This window comes from Cibotium barometz, chromosome 19 (assembly GCF_041138505.1).
Source record: "Cibotium barometz isolate CiBa-2024 chromosome 19, ASM4113850v1, whole genome shotgun sequence".
In the NCBI taxonomy this organism is placed as follows: Eukaryota; Viridiplantae; Streptophyta; class Polypodiopsida; order Cyatheales; family Cibotiaceae; genus Cibotium; species Cibotium barometz.
In genome coordinates, this window is record NC_141064.1 from 827699 (window position 1) to 847195 (window position 19497).

A 19497-nucleotide genomic window follows, 5' to 3' on the forward strand; every position below is an offset into this window, starting at 1 on the left:
TTATTATGCATGGAGATATGGATGTTTGCATGTAGATGTAGAGGTATGGATGTGAGTGTGAATGTGGAGGTGGATGTATGCATGGAGATGTGGATGTATGCATGTAGAAATAGATGTGTAGATGAGGATGTAAATGGAGATGTGGATGGATGCATATAGAAGTAGATGTATAGATGTAGATGTGAATGGAGATGTGGATGTATACATGTAGATGTATACATGTAGATGTGGATGTATACATGTAGATGTAGATGTATAGATGTAGATGTATACATGTAGATGTATACATGTAGATGTGGATGTATACATGTAGATGTAGATGTATAGATGTAGATGTGGATGTGGAGGTGGATGGATGCATGTAGATGTAGGTATATAGATGTAGATGTGGATGTGGAGGTGGATGGATGCATGTAGAAGTAGATGTATAGATGTAGATGTGAATGGAGATGTGGATGTATACATGTAGATGTAGATGTATAGATGTAGATGTGGATGTGGAGGTGGATGGATGCATGTAGATGTAGATGTAAAGACCATTGCTTTGACGCAGCCACTGCTATCACAACTCTCACTGTTGCCATCTTGGCAACTGGGCTGAAAGTTTCCTCATAATCAATCCCATATGTCTGCGCATATCCTTTGGCTACCAATCTAGCCTTGTACCTGTTTATGCTTCCATCACTGTTATGTTTAACTTTGTACACCCACTTGCCTTCAGGCAATTGCACTAAATCCCAAGTCTTATTTCCATATAGTGCATCCATCTCCTCATCCATAGCTTTCTCCCAACACACATTTCCAACAGCCTCATCAATGCATGTGGGCTCTACAACCTGCACAACCTTTGCCATATATGCATAGTGATGTGCCACATAACCATCATAAGTAAACCTCTGCACAGGGTTCTTCACTCTACGAGATCTTTGTAGCTTTTCATTCATGGCTTCCATAGCCTTCTTTACACCAGGTGTTCTCATAGCTGGGATCCCAAGCTCCTCATCAAGGCTCATATCTGAGTCACTAGACTCTCCATCAACATGAGAATGCCCTGCAGAAATGTCAGGCATACCAAGGGGCTTAACCACTTTCTCTTTTCCTTTACGTGATGTAGTAATCACATTTGCAGGACTGGTATTATGACGCAGCCTGCCACTCCATGATCTATCAACAGATCCACTAGATGAGGACTCTCCTGGTCCACTCAAAGACTGTGATTGCTGGCCTGCATTCTGTGCAACCACACTTCCACTCACATTAGCCCCGACAGCTTCTTTTTCAACAGCATACCAGCTGCTCATCTCATCAAAGATAACATCCCTGCTTACCCTCAACTCACGTGTAGCAGGGTTATAACACCTGTATCCCTTTTGCTCAAGGGAGTATCCAATAAACACACATTTTTCAGCTTTTGGATCCAGCTTAGTTCTCAGCTCATCTGGCACATGCACATATGCAATGCATCCCCAAAGACTTTCAAATGAGACAAATTTGGTTTTTTGCCAGTAAACCTCTCCTCTGGAGTTACATCATGTATGGCTGCATTGGAGTCCAGTTCATGATGTATACTGCTATAGAAACAGCCTCAGTCCAATAGCAATGCGACATATTCTTCTCTTCCATCAATGCTCGCGCAATCTCAGCAATGTGCCTGTTTTTCCGTTCAGCAACTCCATTTTGCTGCGGAGTGTATCTGCATGTAAACTGTCTCCGAATACCATTCTTCTTCAAAAATTCAGAGAACTCATTGGAGAAGTACTCTCCCCCTCCATCTGACCTTAGGCACTTTACATATTTTCCTGTTTGCTTTTCAACTAAAACTCTGAAATTCTGAAAGTGAGTGAACACCTCACTCTTCTCCTTCATGAAATATACCCACACTTTCCTTGTGTGTTCATCAATGAAAGTCACATAATACCTGCAGCCTCCCATAGATATGGTCTTCGTAGGACCCTATACATCTGAATGCACAACATCTTCTGCTCACATATCTGTTACGTGGAAACACATGCTTTGTTTGCTTCCCAAATTGGCATGCTTCACATATTTTCTGCATACCTTCCACTTTAAATTTTGGCAGCCCTGTCACAATTCCTTTTGTCTGCATAGACTTCAATCTCTACACATTTACATGTCCAATCCTTTTATGCCAAATGTCTGTGTCTGCAACAATTCCTGAACCATTTGCAAACATCGCAGCACTCATTTCAGGCATGTCTACGTTTAATGTAAACATTCTGCCCACTCTGTTGCCTTTTGCAACCAACCTGCACTTGTCTTTGAAATCTTCAACATAACACCCATCAGGGATAAACCGAACCTGCAAACCCTGCTCAATCATCTGGCCAACTGAAACCAGATTCTTTGTTATATTCGGTACATGAAGTACATCTGCAAGGTACTTCACTTTGCCATCCTGCATAGATAATGGCACATCTCCAACGTGGGCAATTGGATGAGCAGTGTCATCCCCTGTTTCCACAAAACCTGGTCTTTCCGGGTTTTTCATCTCCTTGAACCACTCCCCATGACTCATCATGTGGTTCGAAGCGCCTGAATCCACATACCATACATTATCTTTTTGTGCTGCATCAACATTTTCAGACATGGCATTCACGACATGCTGCATAACAAACAACCTTTCATTATCCTCATTATTTCTGCTTGAGGATGCATAGTTGTTTTGCTGCACTTTCCCATTTTGCATGTCAGCCTGCTTCTTATAACATTCTGCCTGCACATGTCTAGGCTTACCACACAATAATAGCATTCACATGCATCATTATATTGCCTTTGCCAATTTCCACAGCCTCTTTGACTCCCCCTGCCTCTGAATTTGCCTCTTCCACCTGCGTGTTGTTGTTGTTGTTGATTCTGGGACTATTGTTGTTGCTGCTGCTACTGGCCATAATTCTGATTACCTGTTCGGCCACCTCCTTGACCGCGTCCCCCCACGGCCTCCTCTACCTCGTCCTCTTCCTGAACTCGTGTTGAACTGTTTTTGCTTTGTGAAGACTGTTGGTCTTCACCCAAGCTCTTCTCTTCGATAATCAGCATAGACACCAAATCTGTAAAGTTGGGAATGTTTTCTCGAGTCTGAATAGACGTCTTGAACGCCTTGTATTGTGGCCCGAGACCACATAGACAGACTTCCACCTTGTCATCATCATCTACTGACACACCAATAGATGCAAGGGATTCCACAATACCCTTTATCTTCAGTGCATAGTCATTCACAGACATGCTCTTTTTCTCCACAGTATGTTCATTCTTCAACTGTATCTTACGTGCCTTGGTATTTGTTTCATAGAGCTTTACCAAGGAGTCCCACGCCTCCTTGGGAGACTTGGCATCCTGAATGTGCCCAATCATGGTGTCCTGTATACTAATGGATAGCCAATACATAACCTTCCTGGCTCCTTGGTTCCAGTCTTTAAACTCTTTCACATCTGCAGCTAAGCCTTTTCCCATCAGGAAGTTCATCAACCTGAACCTCCAAGCATGGAAGTTATTCTTATCAAGCTTCTCAGCCACAATCTGGGTTATCCCATCATTTGACATCTTGCCAAACACACAATTTTACCAGAAACTGCACTCTAGTTTTTTTGCACAACCTGCAGTAATTTCTGCATAGCGGTACTGTAGTACTCTCAAATGTCACAACCAGTGACTTCAATGTGCATACATACACCCAATTTAACTGTAGACCTCTTTGTAGCACCCACAGTGTCTGCAAAGTTAATCTGTCTTCCTGCAGTTCCTAAAACAGTGTTCTGCAGAGAATCGATGACTTACCCGCAGTGCTCGAAATTGCCTGCTTTCTGAAAAACAGAGGTCCAGACGCGCCCGAAACGCGTTTTCAGCCCGAAAATTGTAGTCCAATAGGACTGTATAGTTGCCCTATAGCTTTACTCCCGCGAAGAAAGCTCCTCAATCAGAGACCGTTTGCTAGTGCCTCCCGTAGAGCTCCCGACAAGGGTGTAGTCACCAACACAATAGGGAGAGAGAGTAGTTGAAGCTCTTACCCTCGTACCGCTTCCTGTGGTTCTCTTGCTTGCAGCTCAGCCCTTAGTACGAACCAGGCTCTGATACCATGAAAAGATGCAGGGGGGAAGAGAGCTTGAGCTCTTGCAAGCACACACACACACTCACAAAACCCTAATAGAGAACACACAAGGTGAGAGGCTGAAATCTTCTTCTTCTCTACTCAACACTCAACACCCCATATACAAGATAAGAGTACACCCAATATGAAAGGTACTCAACCAATACATACACGGGTTCTCTATAGTGTGAACCTTACTAAATGAGCTGGCGCTATAACTATGCCAGTCTCTAGAATGGCTGTCACACAACCTGTCATCCCACTGGCTGCATATCACCCAAGATCTCACCAACCATGCCAGTGGTGTAAGTGTGGGGCCTATCTCCCAGGTGGGTCATCTCAGTGGCCACCGCCTCACTAGACGAGCTCGATATCTCAACACCACATACTCATACTCAAACTATTTATACCTGAGCCGTATTTATACAATTCTCGCTATCATTGTGCTTTTAGCCGATAGTCTTAAAGATTGAATTGTATGCCGATTCAGGTTGGAGCTTGGCTCACAGCCGTGGTGCCCTTATGTTGGCTGGTTTTAGGAAGTCTAGCTTCAATAGTACCTTTATTTTGACTAATACTATGTTTTATGTCTCATAGATTTTACCCCTTTTTAGAGGGTCAGAGATTCCTCCTGACCATTCACCGTCAAAAGCCTGCCAGCATGTTTGGCATGCATCAAGACCAAGAAGCACGATATTATTGTGTCCTCGGTTTGACAAGAGCCATGCCAACATGGCTCTCTTCTACAACTCCTGTTCTTTAATGATTGGGTTAAGCTTTTGGCTGAGCTAGATAAGGATAAGAAAAGTCTTCAAACAATTCTCGCCATCAATGTGCCTCTGGTTGATAGTCTTAAAGATAGAATTGCTTGTTTAGATTGAGGTTGGAGCTTGACTCATAGCCATAGTGCCTTTGGTGGGCTAGTTATAGGTAGTCTACCTTCAAAAATAGCCATAGATTGAGGTTGGAGCTTGACTCATAGCCATAGTGCCTTTGGTGGGCTAGTTATAGGTAGTCTACCTTCAAAAATACTCTTTTCCTTCTCTATTTAACGGTTTACATGTAGGTCACTACATTTACCTGGCAACATAGCCAGTGGATTCCAACTGGAGTATATATGTATGGCAAACATTGCCAAAGAGCCTAACTAAGGCTTCCCATTCTACTCAATCTTCACACATCAATATCTTTTGGTGGGAAATATGATATCCATGCATGTGGTAGCCTATCGCTCAACTTATGAGGAGCCTATGCCCGGGTCAGGGGTGGGTACACACACACACACCTATATCTCTCTTAACTTATGCAAATTTTGCTACCTAATATTTTTCTAAACTAAGGGTTTTTATTGGACCCTTGAATTTTCTAACCTGTTTCTCATAGAATTTTGAGAACTTGTGGGTAGTGTTGAACACGTTCTTTAACCCAACATTGGGTCATTTAATGACTAAAGGCTAGAATTTCTGTTTCATTCATTTTTTGGTATGAGTTGAGATTTCTTTTTAGCTTTGCGTACAGCGCGCCAGACCTCTCTAAAAGATGGATCGTGCTCACATAAACCACGTAGTGACTCCAAGAAATCATTCTTGAAGATTTTCATCTAAAGACCATAAATGAGTTTGGCTTTTTTATTGCTACAGAAAACACACACACACACACTACACACATCATACCTATCATCATAATGTCGAATCTTTTTTATTTATTGTTTGGGATAACCTTTTCACTTTAATGTGGGCACATGCTATGTACTTTGACTTGGAGGAGTCCCAAAATATAAATTATTGGTTAACACAATTTGAGTAACTTTATTGTTATCATATTAAACCTAACTACGGCTCTATAATGAGGAGATGGGTAACACTACACAGAGAAGATGATGGTGCCCTTTTTGCTTTCGGACTGCTCTATTTAAGGCTCCACTATATGCCTGCAATGATGAGAGGCCACATGGGCTTCTGATGCATGAAGATGCCTTGACTGAGGATTTGCTACTATAAATCAAGACAAATTTGGGGCAAGTGGCACACACTCACTAGTCTGCTTGTGTATTGCTTACTCAGGTCCCTCACTTAGCCCTTTGGGTATGTTTTGTGATCATGTGGCTCTATTGCTTACTATGATCCCTGCGCCTTCTTCACAAGTGTGCAATGTATATTTGAATTTCTGTTTCTACCTGATATGGTTGCAGAAGGTCTTTAATTTGGATAATGGATCTCTATTATAAAACCCTTTGCTTTTCACTAATGATTACATAGCACATAAGAGATAATTGCTTGTGGAATATGCATTACTTCTACAACAGACTACATGCCGTTATCTGATCTCATCAGAATGGTTACACATGTGAACCTCTAGCTTATGTACCAAATAATCTACTTGGCTTCGTGATGTATGGTAAACCCTGGCTTACTACTTGGGACAGATAGGGTCTGACTACTAGTATGCTGTAGGTATTGTTAACATAGGAGCTCTGTATTAGGGACTTTATTTGCTTTCATCTCTTTGGGATAGATGTTCTCTGGACTTTCACTTTTAATGATTAATGGGTAAAAGAGAAATCTTAATTCTGATAATGGTATTTTCTCAATGCTCTTGGTCTAATCAATGGCTGCATTGATTGGGTACAGCTTGCTTTCTTGATATAACTTGTGTTGTGAATTTCTTTACTATATAGAGACCTATGACGTGTAGTGTTGAGTGACATTGATGACAAGTGGTTGAGTCCCCTGACACCTGAATGACACATCAAGACTAACACTTTTGTTTGTCTAATTCTATGGTTGCAGGTAACAGGACTCACCTTCTCCGGATTGCATGTGTGAAAAAGGGTTTCTCTGCCGCGCCGAGGATCTGCCTCGGCTTGTTGTGTTTTTTTTCTCTCACTAGATCTAAATCTCATCTTGATGTTTTACTTGAGACACTAAGTGCTCTAAAAACATGACGTATTACACACATGATGAAATATATCATGTTTCCATTCATATCTTGAGTATAGAGTGTCTTTTGAATTTGGTATTCAGCTGAAGGGTATTGTATTATGTTCAAAACAAAAACACACACTCTAGCTACAGGGGCTACTCTCTTTGGAGATAGTCCACATACTCATACTCAAACTCTTTATAACTCAGCCGTATTTATACAATTCTCGCTATCATTGTGCTTTCACAGCCGCGATAGTCTTAAAGATTGAATTGTATGTCGATTGAGGTTGGAGCTTGGCTCACAGCCGTGGTGCCCTTATGTTGGCTGGTTTTAGGAAGTCTAGCTTCAATAGTACCTTTATTTTGACTAATACTCTGTTTTATGTCTCATAGATTTTACCCCTTTTCAGAGGGTCAGAGATTCCTCCTGACCATTCACCGTCAAAGGCCTGCCAGCATGTTTTGGCATGCATCCAGACCAAGAAGCACAAGATATTATCGTGTCCTCGGTTTGACAAGAGGCGTGCCAACATGCCTCTCTTCTACAACTCCTATCCTTTAATGATTGGGTTAAGCTTTTGGCTGCGCTAAATAAGGATAAGGAAAGTCTACAAACAATTCTCGCCATCAATGTGCCTCTGGCCGATGGTCTTAAAGATAGAATTGCTTGTTTAGATTGAGGTTGGAGCTTGACTCATAGCCATAGTGCCTTTGGTGGGCTAGTTATAGGTAGTCTATCTTCAAAAATACTCTTTTCCTTCTTAATTTAATGGTTTACATGCAGGTCACTACATTTACCTAGCAACATAGCCAGTGGATTCCAACTAGAATATATATGTATGGCAAACATTGCTAAAGAGCCTAACTAAGGCTTCCCATTCTACTCAGTCTTCACACATCAATATCTTTTGTTGGGAAATAGGCTATCCACGCAAGTGCTCCACTTGTGTGGAGCCTATGCTCGGGTCAGGGGTGGGTACACACACACACACACCTATGTCTCTCTTAATTTATACAATTTTGCTACCTAATATTTTTCTCAACTAAGGGTTTTTATTGGAACCTTGAATTTTCTAACCTGTTTCTCATATAATTTTGGGAACTTGTGGGTAGTGCTGAACATGTTCTTTAATGCAATATTGGGTAACTTAATGACTAAAGGCTAGAATTTTTGTTTCATTCATTTTTTGGTATGAGCTGAGATTTCTTTTTAGCTTCGCGTCGTACAGCGCGCGAGACCACTTTAAAAGATGGATCGTGCTCACATAAACCACGTAGTGACTAAGAGAAATCATTCTTGAAGATTTTCATCTGTAGACCATAAATGAGTTTGGCTTTTTTATTGCTATAGAGCACACACACACACACACAATACACACATCATACCTGTCATAATGTCAAATCTTTTTTATTTATTGCTTGGGATAACCTTTTTACTTTAATGTGGGCACATGCTATATACTTTGACTTGGAAGAGTCCCAAAATATAAATTATTGGTTAACACAATTTGAGTAACTTTATTGTTATCATATTAAACCTAACTACGGCTCTATAATAAGGAGATGGGTAACACTACATAGAGAAGATGATGGTGCCCTTTTTGCTTTCGGACTGCTCTATTTAAGGCTCCACTATATACCTGCAATGATGAGAGGCCACATGGGCTTCTGATGCATGAAAATGCCTCGACTGAGGATTTGCTACTATAAATTAAGACAAATTTGGGGCAAGTGGCACACACTCACTAGTCTGCTTGTGTATTGCTTACTCAAGTCCCTCACTTAGCCCTTTGGGTATGTTTTGTGATCATGTGGCTCTATTGCTTACTATGATCGCTGCGCCTTCTTCACAGGTGCAATGTATATTTGAATTTCTGTTTTTACCTGATATGGTTGCAAAAGGTCTTTAATTTGGATAATGGATCTCTATTAAAAAACTCTTTGCTTTTCACTAATGATTACATAGCACATAAGAGATAATTGCTTGTGGAATATGCATTACCTGTACAGACTACATGCCGTTATCTTATCTCATCAGAATGGTTACACATGTGAACCTGTGGCTTATGTACCAAATAATCTACTTGGCTTCATGATGTATGGTAAACCCTGGCTTACTACCTGGGGCAGATAGGGTGTGACTACTAGTATGCTGTAGGTATTGTTAACATAGGAGCTCTATATTAGGGACTTTATTTGCTTTCATCTCTTTGGGATAGATGTCCTCTGGACTTTCACTTCTAATGATTAATGGGTAAAAGAGAAATCTTAATTCTGATAATGGTATTCTCTCAATGCTCTTGGTCTAATCAATGGCTGCATTGATTCGGTATAGCTTACTTTCTTGATATAACTTGTGTTGTGAATTTCTTTACTATAAAGAGACCTATGACGTGTAGTGTTGAGTGACATTGATGACAAGTGGTTGAGTCCCCTGACACCTGAATGACACATCAAGACTAACACTTTTATTTGTCTAATTGTATGGATGCACGTAACAGGACTCACCTTCTCCGGATTGCATGAGTGAAAAAGGGTTTCTCTGCCGCCGCACCGAGGATCTGCCTCGGCTTGTTGTGTTTTTTTTCTCTCACTAGATCTAAATCTCATCTTGAGGCTTTATTTACTTTCATCTCTTTGATGTCCTCAGGACTTTCACTTCTAATGATTAATGGGTAAAAGAGAAATCTTAATTCTGATAATGGTATTCTCTCAATGCTCTTGGTCTAATCAATGGCTGCATTGATTGGGTACAGCTTGCTTTCTTGATATAACTTGTGTTGTGAATTTCTTTCCTATATAGAGACCTATGACGTGTAGTGTTGAGTGACATTGATGACAAGTGGTTGAGTCCCCTGACACCTGCAAAACACATCCAGACTAACACTTTTATTTGTCTGTTTGTATGGATGCAAGTAACAGGACTCACCTTCTCTGGATTGCATGTGTGAAAAAGGGTTTCTGTGCCGCTGAGGATCTGCCTTGGCTTGTTGTGTTTTTTTCCTCTCACTAGATCTAAATCTCATCTTGATGTGTTACTTGAGACACTAGTGCTCTAAAAACATGACGTATTACACACATGATGAAATATATCATGTTTCCATTCATATCTTGAGTATAGAGTGTCTTTTGAATTTGGTATTCAGCTGTAGGGTATTGTGTTATGTTCAAAACGAAAACACGCACTCTAGCTATAGGGGCTACTCTCTTTGGAGATAGTCCACATACTCATACTCAAACTCAAACTCTTATACCTCAGTCGTATTTATACAATTCTCGCTATCATTGTGCTTTTAGTTTTCGATAGTCTTAAAGATTGAATTGTATGCCGATTGAGGTTGGAGCTTGGCTCACAGCCGTGGTGCCCTTATGTTGGCTGGTTTTAGGAAGTCTAGCTTCAATAGAACGTTTATTTTGACAAATACTATGTTTTATGTCTCATAGATTTTACCCCCTTTTCAGAGGGTCAGAGTGTAAGATTCCTCCCCAGCCTCTCAAAATGTCCAGCATCTTCCCCTGTAATCAATCCCTCTTCAGAAATATAAAAGACTTGTTTCTACCTGTTTTAACCTAGAGAGAGAATATTCAAATTTTTAATATTTTTGGATAGAAAATTATCTCATCTTATTAAAATAAGTTCCCCTGAAACAGAAATTCAAAAAGAACTTTCCAATGTGCAATTGGAATTAATTGGAAATGGGTATAAAGGATCTTAGCCTAAGGGTCTAGATTTTAAGAAATTTTTGGATTATGGTCCAATTAAGGTTCCTATGGGCCAATAGCATCAATCCATGTGTAAGGAGGAGATAAATCCAATTTGTAAAAGAAGATACCCAAAAATGAGTAAATGCTCACATAAGATAAAGAGTTGAAAATGTACAAGGTTTATTAGTAAAAAACTATGAGCAATATTAAAAATATGAGATATTTCGGGTATCCAAAAATGAGTAAATGCTCACATAAGATGAAGAGTTGAAAATGTACAAGGTTTATTAGTAAAAAACTATGAGCAATATTAAAATGATTCCATTATGACACATATGTAAGGAAGGGGAGTTCTTTAACGGAGGTGCATATTTCACATAAGATGAAGAGTTGAAAATGTACAAGGTTTATTAGTAAAAAAACTATGAGCAATATTAAAATGATTCCATTATGACACATATGTAAGGAAGGGGAGTTCTTTAAAGGAGGTGCATATTTCACATAAGATGAAGAGTTGAAAATGTACAAGGTTTATTAGTAAAAAAACTATGAGCAATATTAAAATGATTCCATTATGACACATATGTAAGGAAGGGGAGTTCTTTAAAGGAGGTGCATATTTCACATGCTTGAATGAGTTTTAAACTCATAAAAATTGAGATATTTCATCTCTCCTCTCTCCTAATTCAAGTCTAGTTCCAAAAAGTTAGCTTAACTGACCTAAAAATGGTCAAAAATTGACCAAACTGATTTGGAAAATTCTAGAATCAGTTTGTTTGGTTAGGAGCTCAATTTTTCCTATAAATAGAAGCCTCCCTCTTGTTGAAAAATATATAGTGTTTATGCATCGTTACTCTACTCCACCTAAGCCAAGAATTGTGAATTCATTTAATAATTCACTAGTTTTTGGAGCTTCCCTCTTTCTTCAATCCCAATTAGTGGCTCCATCAACATACTTAACCAATTGATTGGTTGGGGGCCTCTACCGTGAACAAAGAGTCAAGAAATTTGTAAGGTAATTAGTGAATATTGATCTTTTCTATAATTTCTCAATGTTTCTCTCTTCTCAACCCCTCTCAAGCTTGAGAAGCTTAATTGGTATGGTTTTTTAAATGCTATTGAAGTTAATTGGTGAATAGTAGTGAAGAGTTACATAATTTAATAAATGCTATTGAAGTTAATTTCCATTTATGTTTAAATTCTAATGGTTTTTATGTAATTTCTCTCTCTCACTCAAGAAATGGTCATACTCATGACCCATTCTCAATCCAAATCAAGCTTTTCATAAAGCTTTTCCTTAACCCAAGATTAAGCTATGCTTGAGGCCAAATTAATGCCTTTTTTCTATGCTTTTAGTTTATGTATATTGATGATTCAATCCATTATGGATTAATGATCCAATTAGAGATCATTTTAATTATTTCCTTAATGATAAGCTTTATCCCTTAGAAAAATTGAGATTTATCAGTCATCATAGCAGCGGAGCTATGGCAAAATTTTTATAAAAATTATGCATAAAATAATTTCATTCAAAGCATAAAAAGAGGACTTCCTACCACATTCTAGGAATTATCATCCTAGATTAATTGAAAGATATTCATTGTAATAATAGAGAAATTGATTTTTATATTATGCATCATTGATTTTCATGCATAGAGCTATGCATAAAAGATTATTATTTTAACATAAAAGTGTTACTTTTATCATATTTGGATTTCATGCATAGAGGTATGCATAAAAGATTATTATTTTAACATAAAAGTGTTACTTTTATCAAATTTTAATTTTCATGCATAGAAGTATGCACAAAGGAAATTTTTTTTATATTAAAAGTGTTACTTTTATCATTTTTAATTTTCATGCATAGAAGTATGCATAAAGGAAAATTTTTTATATCAAAAGTGTTACTTTTATCATTTTTAATTTTCATGCATAGAAGTATGCATTAAGGAAAATTTTTTATATCAAAAGTGTTACTTTTATCATTTTTTATTTTCATGCATAGAAGTATGCATAAAGGAAAATTTTTTATATCAAAAGTGTTACTTTTATCATTTTTAATTTTCATGCATAGAAGTATGCATAAAAGAAAATTTTTTATATCAAAAGTGTTACTTTTATCATTTTTAATTTTCATGCATAGAAGTATACATAAAGGAAAATTTTTTATATCAAAAGTGTTACTTTTATCATATTGGATTTCATGCATATAGGTATGCATAAAAGATATTCTTTTTATACTAAAAGTGCGATTTTCCTCATAAATGGATTTTATGCATAACTTAGATGCATAAGAGAAATTCTTTTATTCTAAAAGTGTAATTTCCTACCAAATTGAATTTATGCATAAGAAGATGCATAAAAGATTGATTTTAATTTCGAAAGTGTTAGTCTCCTTAAATGGAATTTATGTATAAATAAATGTGTAGAGAAATCTTATATCAAATATAAGAATTCTCTTTAAAAAAAAAAAGATATGAAATGTGATAAGATGTGATAAGAGGTGTATGAGATGTGATAAGAATTGATAAGATGCATATGAAAAGTGATAGGATGTGATAAGAGGTGTATGAGATGTAAAAAGATGTGATAAGATGTGTATGAGATGTGATAAGATTTGATAAGATGCGTATGGAAAGTGATAGGATGTGATAAGAGGTGTATGAGATGTAAAAAGATGTGATAAGATGTGTATGAGAAGTGATAGAATGTGTTAAGATGAGTTAGGATGTGTTAAGATGTATATGGGATGTGTTAGGACGAGAATGGATGTAATATGGTTGTATGAATGTGATGTGGATGTATACATGTAGATGTATATGTATGAATGTGAATGTTGATGTGGATGTGGATGTATGGATGTAGATACGGATGTGTATGTATGTATGTGGATGTGTATGTATGAATGAGGATGTGAAAATGGATGTATGTATGTAGATGTGGATGTATGGATGTATGTATGTAGATGTGGATGTATGGATGTGATTGTGAATAAAGAGGTGAATGTGGATGTATGGATGTAGATACGGATGTGGATGTATGTATGTGAATGTGGATGTATGAATGAGGATGTGAAAATGGATGTATGTATGTAGATGTGGATGTATGGATGTGAATGTGAATGAAGAGGTGGATGTGGATGTATGGATGTAGATACGGATGTGGATGTATGTATGTGAATGTGGATGTATGAATGAGGATGTGAAAATGGATGTATGTATGTAGATGTGGATGTATGGAGGTATATATGTAGATGTGGATGTATGTATGTAGATGTGGATGTATGGATGTGAATGTGAATGAAGAGGTGGATGTGGATGTATGGATGTAGATACGGATGTGGATGTATGTATGTGAATGTGGATGTATGAATGAGGATGTGAAAATGGATGTATGCATGTGAATGTGGATGTATGAATATGAATGTGGATGTATGGATGTGCAAATGGAGGTATGGATGTATGAATGTAGATGTGGATGTATGCATGTAGATGCGTATGTATGAATGTGAAATTGGATGTATGATGTGGACGTACGAACATGGATATGTATGTAGAATAATGAATATGAAGATGTATGTGAGATAATGTAGTCTATATGAGTGAATGGATGAGAACGAGTACACACTGAATGGAATGTGGAATAAGTAATGTGGTCCGAGAGTGGATAATATGGAAAGACAAGAGTTCGTTATAGAAACTGTATTTTGTGACTGTTTGTAAATGACTGTTTTATGTCAAGAATGCTGGAGAAGCATTTTGACCGTCTTGAGGATTAAGGTCATGAAGACTGAACTGATAAAGTTGCAACTGCTGACGGAGAGTCAATGGAGGACGTCTCGCGTAGCAAGGTCGATCGAGGTCTTGACCAGCCTCGGTTCGATTTAAATGGTGAGCTTCCGGTACGGTGGATGAGGGACCAAGGAAGTGGCCTATGAGTGAAGCGCTAGGTCACCTGCAAAGGATCCTAGAGGGTGCTGACCATACGGTGCTCGGGCTCTGGGTCGCCAAAGATACCCACACGTGCGTCGTGGAAGATATTAGAACAAGGAGTAAGAGTTGTTTTCTGAAACTGGGCATGGATCTGGTTGATTGACCTTGCTGGTCCTCAACAGATGAGTCCATGGCTCTTTTATATGGATCTGTGGGTTGATCTTGCTGATCTTCCACGGAGATTCCATTCTATTATATGAATATATTGCCGGTTACTATGAGCTAGGAACTATGGAAAAGGCCCCTGAGAGAACAGGTGGTGAGCGTTCTGGTTGCCAATGATGCCATAAGTACACCGATGAAAGAATGACTGGAAATAAGGATTCAACTAGAGACTTTGAGGATTGTCATCAGTGACATAATGGTTTTATTAAAGGATTGTTTTAAAGCTAGTTGATGCTAAGAAAAAGGCAATTTCATATTGGGTGTGTAAGTGGTATGACTAGTTTTATGTTTGTATGAACTTCCGGCTAGGGGGCCTTGGAACTCTTTTCCTTGGTACCCGGGACAAAACCTAACCAAATTATTAATTGGATCCCATCACTACAGTGGTTGGGCGGTTGGCTAACCCATGGGACTAGATGGGGTTAGGCTGGACTGATGGATCGGTAAATCGAGATTTTAATTTCTATTATTACGATAGATGAAGTAAATCCCGGATAGAAATTATTCTATGGATAGGAATCAACGGCTGTGCCTCTTGATGGGGAAAAAAGCGTTGATCCCAATGATCCAAGTGCAAGTTTCTTCCTTGAATTGACCAAGTACTGTTAAAGGTGCAGTCAGATCAGTTGATCCGTAATGATCTTGACTACGTTAGAGTAAAGAGTTATCCTGGTGGAATCGCTCATGCTTTCCGGGTAAAGGGAGTTTTTGCGGTTTCGATTTTGGACAAACCGACGGATTAGTCTCTTGTCCGGATATCCGTGGGCGAGGCCCCGAGTGTGAGATGCCTACCCGTGTACGATGTGCTACTTCCGCTGCTAGTACCCCGAATCCGTTGCGTGGTGGTGGAGATTGGGATCTCACAGTTGGTATCAGAGCAGGTTTTGAAAGCTAATAAAGATAATTAAATTCTTATCTGAATTTGGTAATAAGAATTCAGAAACAGCATTTTCATAATGTATTTTCATTCCGTAAGCTTCTTTAATGAAGAAATTTTAATCAAAGAAATTGTTTTTATAGATGGAAGTTCCACATTTATCTGGTATTCCTGACCTCACCCAGTCTCAAGATATGATTGCATTTGCCTTCGAGCATCTCATCTCTTCCGCTTCAACTCAAACAAGCCGAGCAAGACTCGCACGCCATTTCGCGGATTTATATTTTCCTACCCCAGCGGAGAGAATACAACATAAGTGGTTTGCAGGGCAATATGTCCACGCCCATTGCAATCGCCATACAATGCTGTGGCAAAATCTCTCATTGACTATGATCCTGTTAAAGCTGAAAATGGTGCGTGGTGTCATTCTATATCATTCGACACCTCGAAATTTCAGACTTTCATGTCGAATTTGTAGACTCCTTAGTCGATTTATCCCTAAGGAGAAAATAATAACTCCCTTCGCAGTTAGAGAACTTATGTAACAGGGCATCACTATGGCCCAGTACCATCGTCTTATGCGTCTCTCGAGGAGATTTTGAATCTTGGAGCCGAGCCACTCTATGTACTTATTGCAACTTGTATATAAATATACAAATGTTTTTTTTACGGACGATCGGATAAAGAAAAATCTATTTATCAGACTTAAGTCATAGATCTCCAATAAGATCAACTGAGGAGCCAATTATGTCAAAAGTTTATCAAGACGCACAAAAAGGTTGTAATTGTTTGATATAATTCATACAAATTGTTAATTCAAATTGTTAATTCAAATTGAAATTCGTAAATTAGTAATTGGGTCTTCAATTGGAAGTACAGCAATTGTATGGAACCTTGACTTTTGCTTGAGACCTAGACATGATGGTATTTACCTTATAGTTTCGAGTATCATGACTATCCGTATATACCGAGGGTATAACTGCAGCTCTTTACCGAGGGTATAACTGCAGCTCTTTACCGACAGTATATACGAGTAAATCTAAGACTTGAAATTATAAGCGTTAATGCTATCCAGATGATGATTTCAAATATGGTTGATATGATTTTAATTCTGTTTGGGAACTGATGAATTGATTTGGATTCTGATTGAAAAATGATGATCCCTGAAAATGGGTTGAAATGTAATAAGCTGAGCGAAACCACAATGTGGATGATTGGGACGAGTCCCTGTAACGATAAATGATGAAAATGATTCAGCAAATCACTATGAGATTAGTGGATTGTGCTGTCAAATTGCTATTGTTAATACTTGAGACGGTAGATCAAGTTAAGGGATGACAAATTGAGAACTTGCTTAACTTAAATTCCGTGGAGGAATGTTCAGAAGGAAATTTTTCGGTCTAATGGACCATTATCGTGTTAAAGATATGAATGATATGATCTGAATGAATTGTTATTTAATGATGAGTTCTATATAAGGGATATTTATCCACATATTCTGTTGGGTTGACCGAAATATAAGGAACCCCAAAATAAATTGGATCTTAAGCGAGACATCTTGCACCTTTTAAGTGGGGTAGAATGTAAGATTCCTCCCCTAGCCTTAGAGGTATACAGGAGTAAGAATCTCCCTTTCTGATCTTATAATTATTCTCTCTCTAAAATAAAAGAAAGATTCTGTTTAAAAAGGGAAGACACTTTCCCCAGAATACCTTCTCAGGAGCCCACTTGTTTTAAGGATTCAGAACGATGAGTTCAGAAGTGAGAACCGGTATTTTGGATGCCAAGGTTTTAGTCATCAGTTAAAAGACGGCCCGACTCCTACCATGGAAAGGGCACAAGGAAGTCTAGAACCCAAATTCAGAGACCAATTCCTTCATACCAATCTAATCAGGGTCCATCTCAAACAAAATTGCTTAACTCCATTAACTAGGTCCGACCCATTGATTAGGGTCGAGATGACCAGTCAAATGCTTGGCGACTTAGAACATCAAATGCAAGCAATTCATAAAGATATAAACGCTGCCTAGGATTGACAGTGACAATATACGGATAAGAAGAGGACAGTCAGAGAAATCAAAGAAGCAGTTATAGTCTTCAATTGAATACGGACCAAAAGAATTTCTTTATCTCTAGGGGAGTATAAGTAGTTATCTCCCAGATATTGTGGACCAAAGAAAGTAAGTGACTTAACCTACGAACTTCTTTTATCTCCTCATCTCAAAGTTCTTGACGCCTTCTATAGAATAATATGCCAAACCCAAATCATGGAAAGACGGTAAAACTTCAGTGGCAAGATACCGTTGGCTTCTAGGTTATGCTAACTCCTTCCTTTATATAAGTCGTAACTTTTACTTATCGCTCACAATAATCTTACTTCCATCGATCTCCTTCTTCTTAATCTCCTTCATGGCTTGGCAACAGGAATTAGTTTTATCCATGATGATTTCTCACCTTCAAGACGCAAGCGAGTCTGTGAAGAAGGATTTTATAGAACAGTATGAGCGCTCACTTTTTCCTCAATTGGGAACGTCTGTAGCTCAGACCAAATGGCAGACCTATCAAGACATAACTAGGGTAACACCTTGGGGTCAGCAGCACTTTCGCAACAATGTCCACTTGGCCATGGTTATTGAAGCCTTGGGTTTGGGTCCCCGATACTACTGCGTCATGAGATCAAGACATCTTGGGTTTTCTGAGCGGGTCTTCTTACTGGCGTGTTTTCTTCCTCATCAGAAGATATGCCTTTACCCCGTTTTTGGTTTGCCTCTCAGAGGTCCTTTTGTTAGAACATCTCATACCACTGAGATAGGCGCGGCAATAACCAACAGAATCATTCCCATAGATGAGTTACCTTATACGTGCGCAGCTTGTGAGTGCTGCTTTTGTGATCATATGATGGACGGGCTTATGGAAGTGTAAAGAGTTCTTCTATCTTTACTGTATATGTTCCAAGAATGAATAAAGTTTAAATCTTGTTCTTGTCTTGACCCTACTCTCTTTGAGATTTTTTTAATTGGTGATTAATCTTAATTAAAAATTTCTCTCAGTCTCATACTTGTGCATCTTACGAAATTACCCACAGTTTGCGAGATGAGGGCATCTCGCGTTTTTCAAGTGGGAGAGAATGTAAGATTCCTCCCCAGCCTCTCAAAATGTCCAGCATCTTCCCCTGTAATCAATCCCTCTTCAGAAATATAAAAGACTTGTTTCTAACTGTTTTAACCTAGAGAGAGAATATTCAAATTTTTAATATTTTTGGATAGAAAATTATCTCATCTTATTAAAATAAGTTCCCCTGAAACAGAAATTCAAAAAGAACTTTCTAATGTGCAATTGGAATTAATTGGAAATGGGTATAAAGAACCTTAGCCTAAGGGTCTAGATTTTCAGAAATTTTTGGATTATGATCCAATTAAGGTTCCTATGGGCCAATAGCATCAATCCATGTGTAGGGAGGAGATAAATCCAATTTGTAAAAGAAGATACCCAAAAGTGAGTAAATGCTCACATAAGATGAAGAGTTGAAAATATACAAGGTTTATTAGTAAAAAACTATGAGCAATATTAAAAATATGAGATATTTTGGGTATCCAAAAATGAGTAAATGCTCACATAAGATGAAGAGTTGAAAATGTACAAGGTTTATTAGTAAAAAACTATGAGCAATATTAAAATGATTCCATTATGACACATATGTAAGGAAGGGGAGTTCTTTAAAGGAGGTGC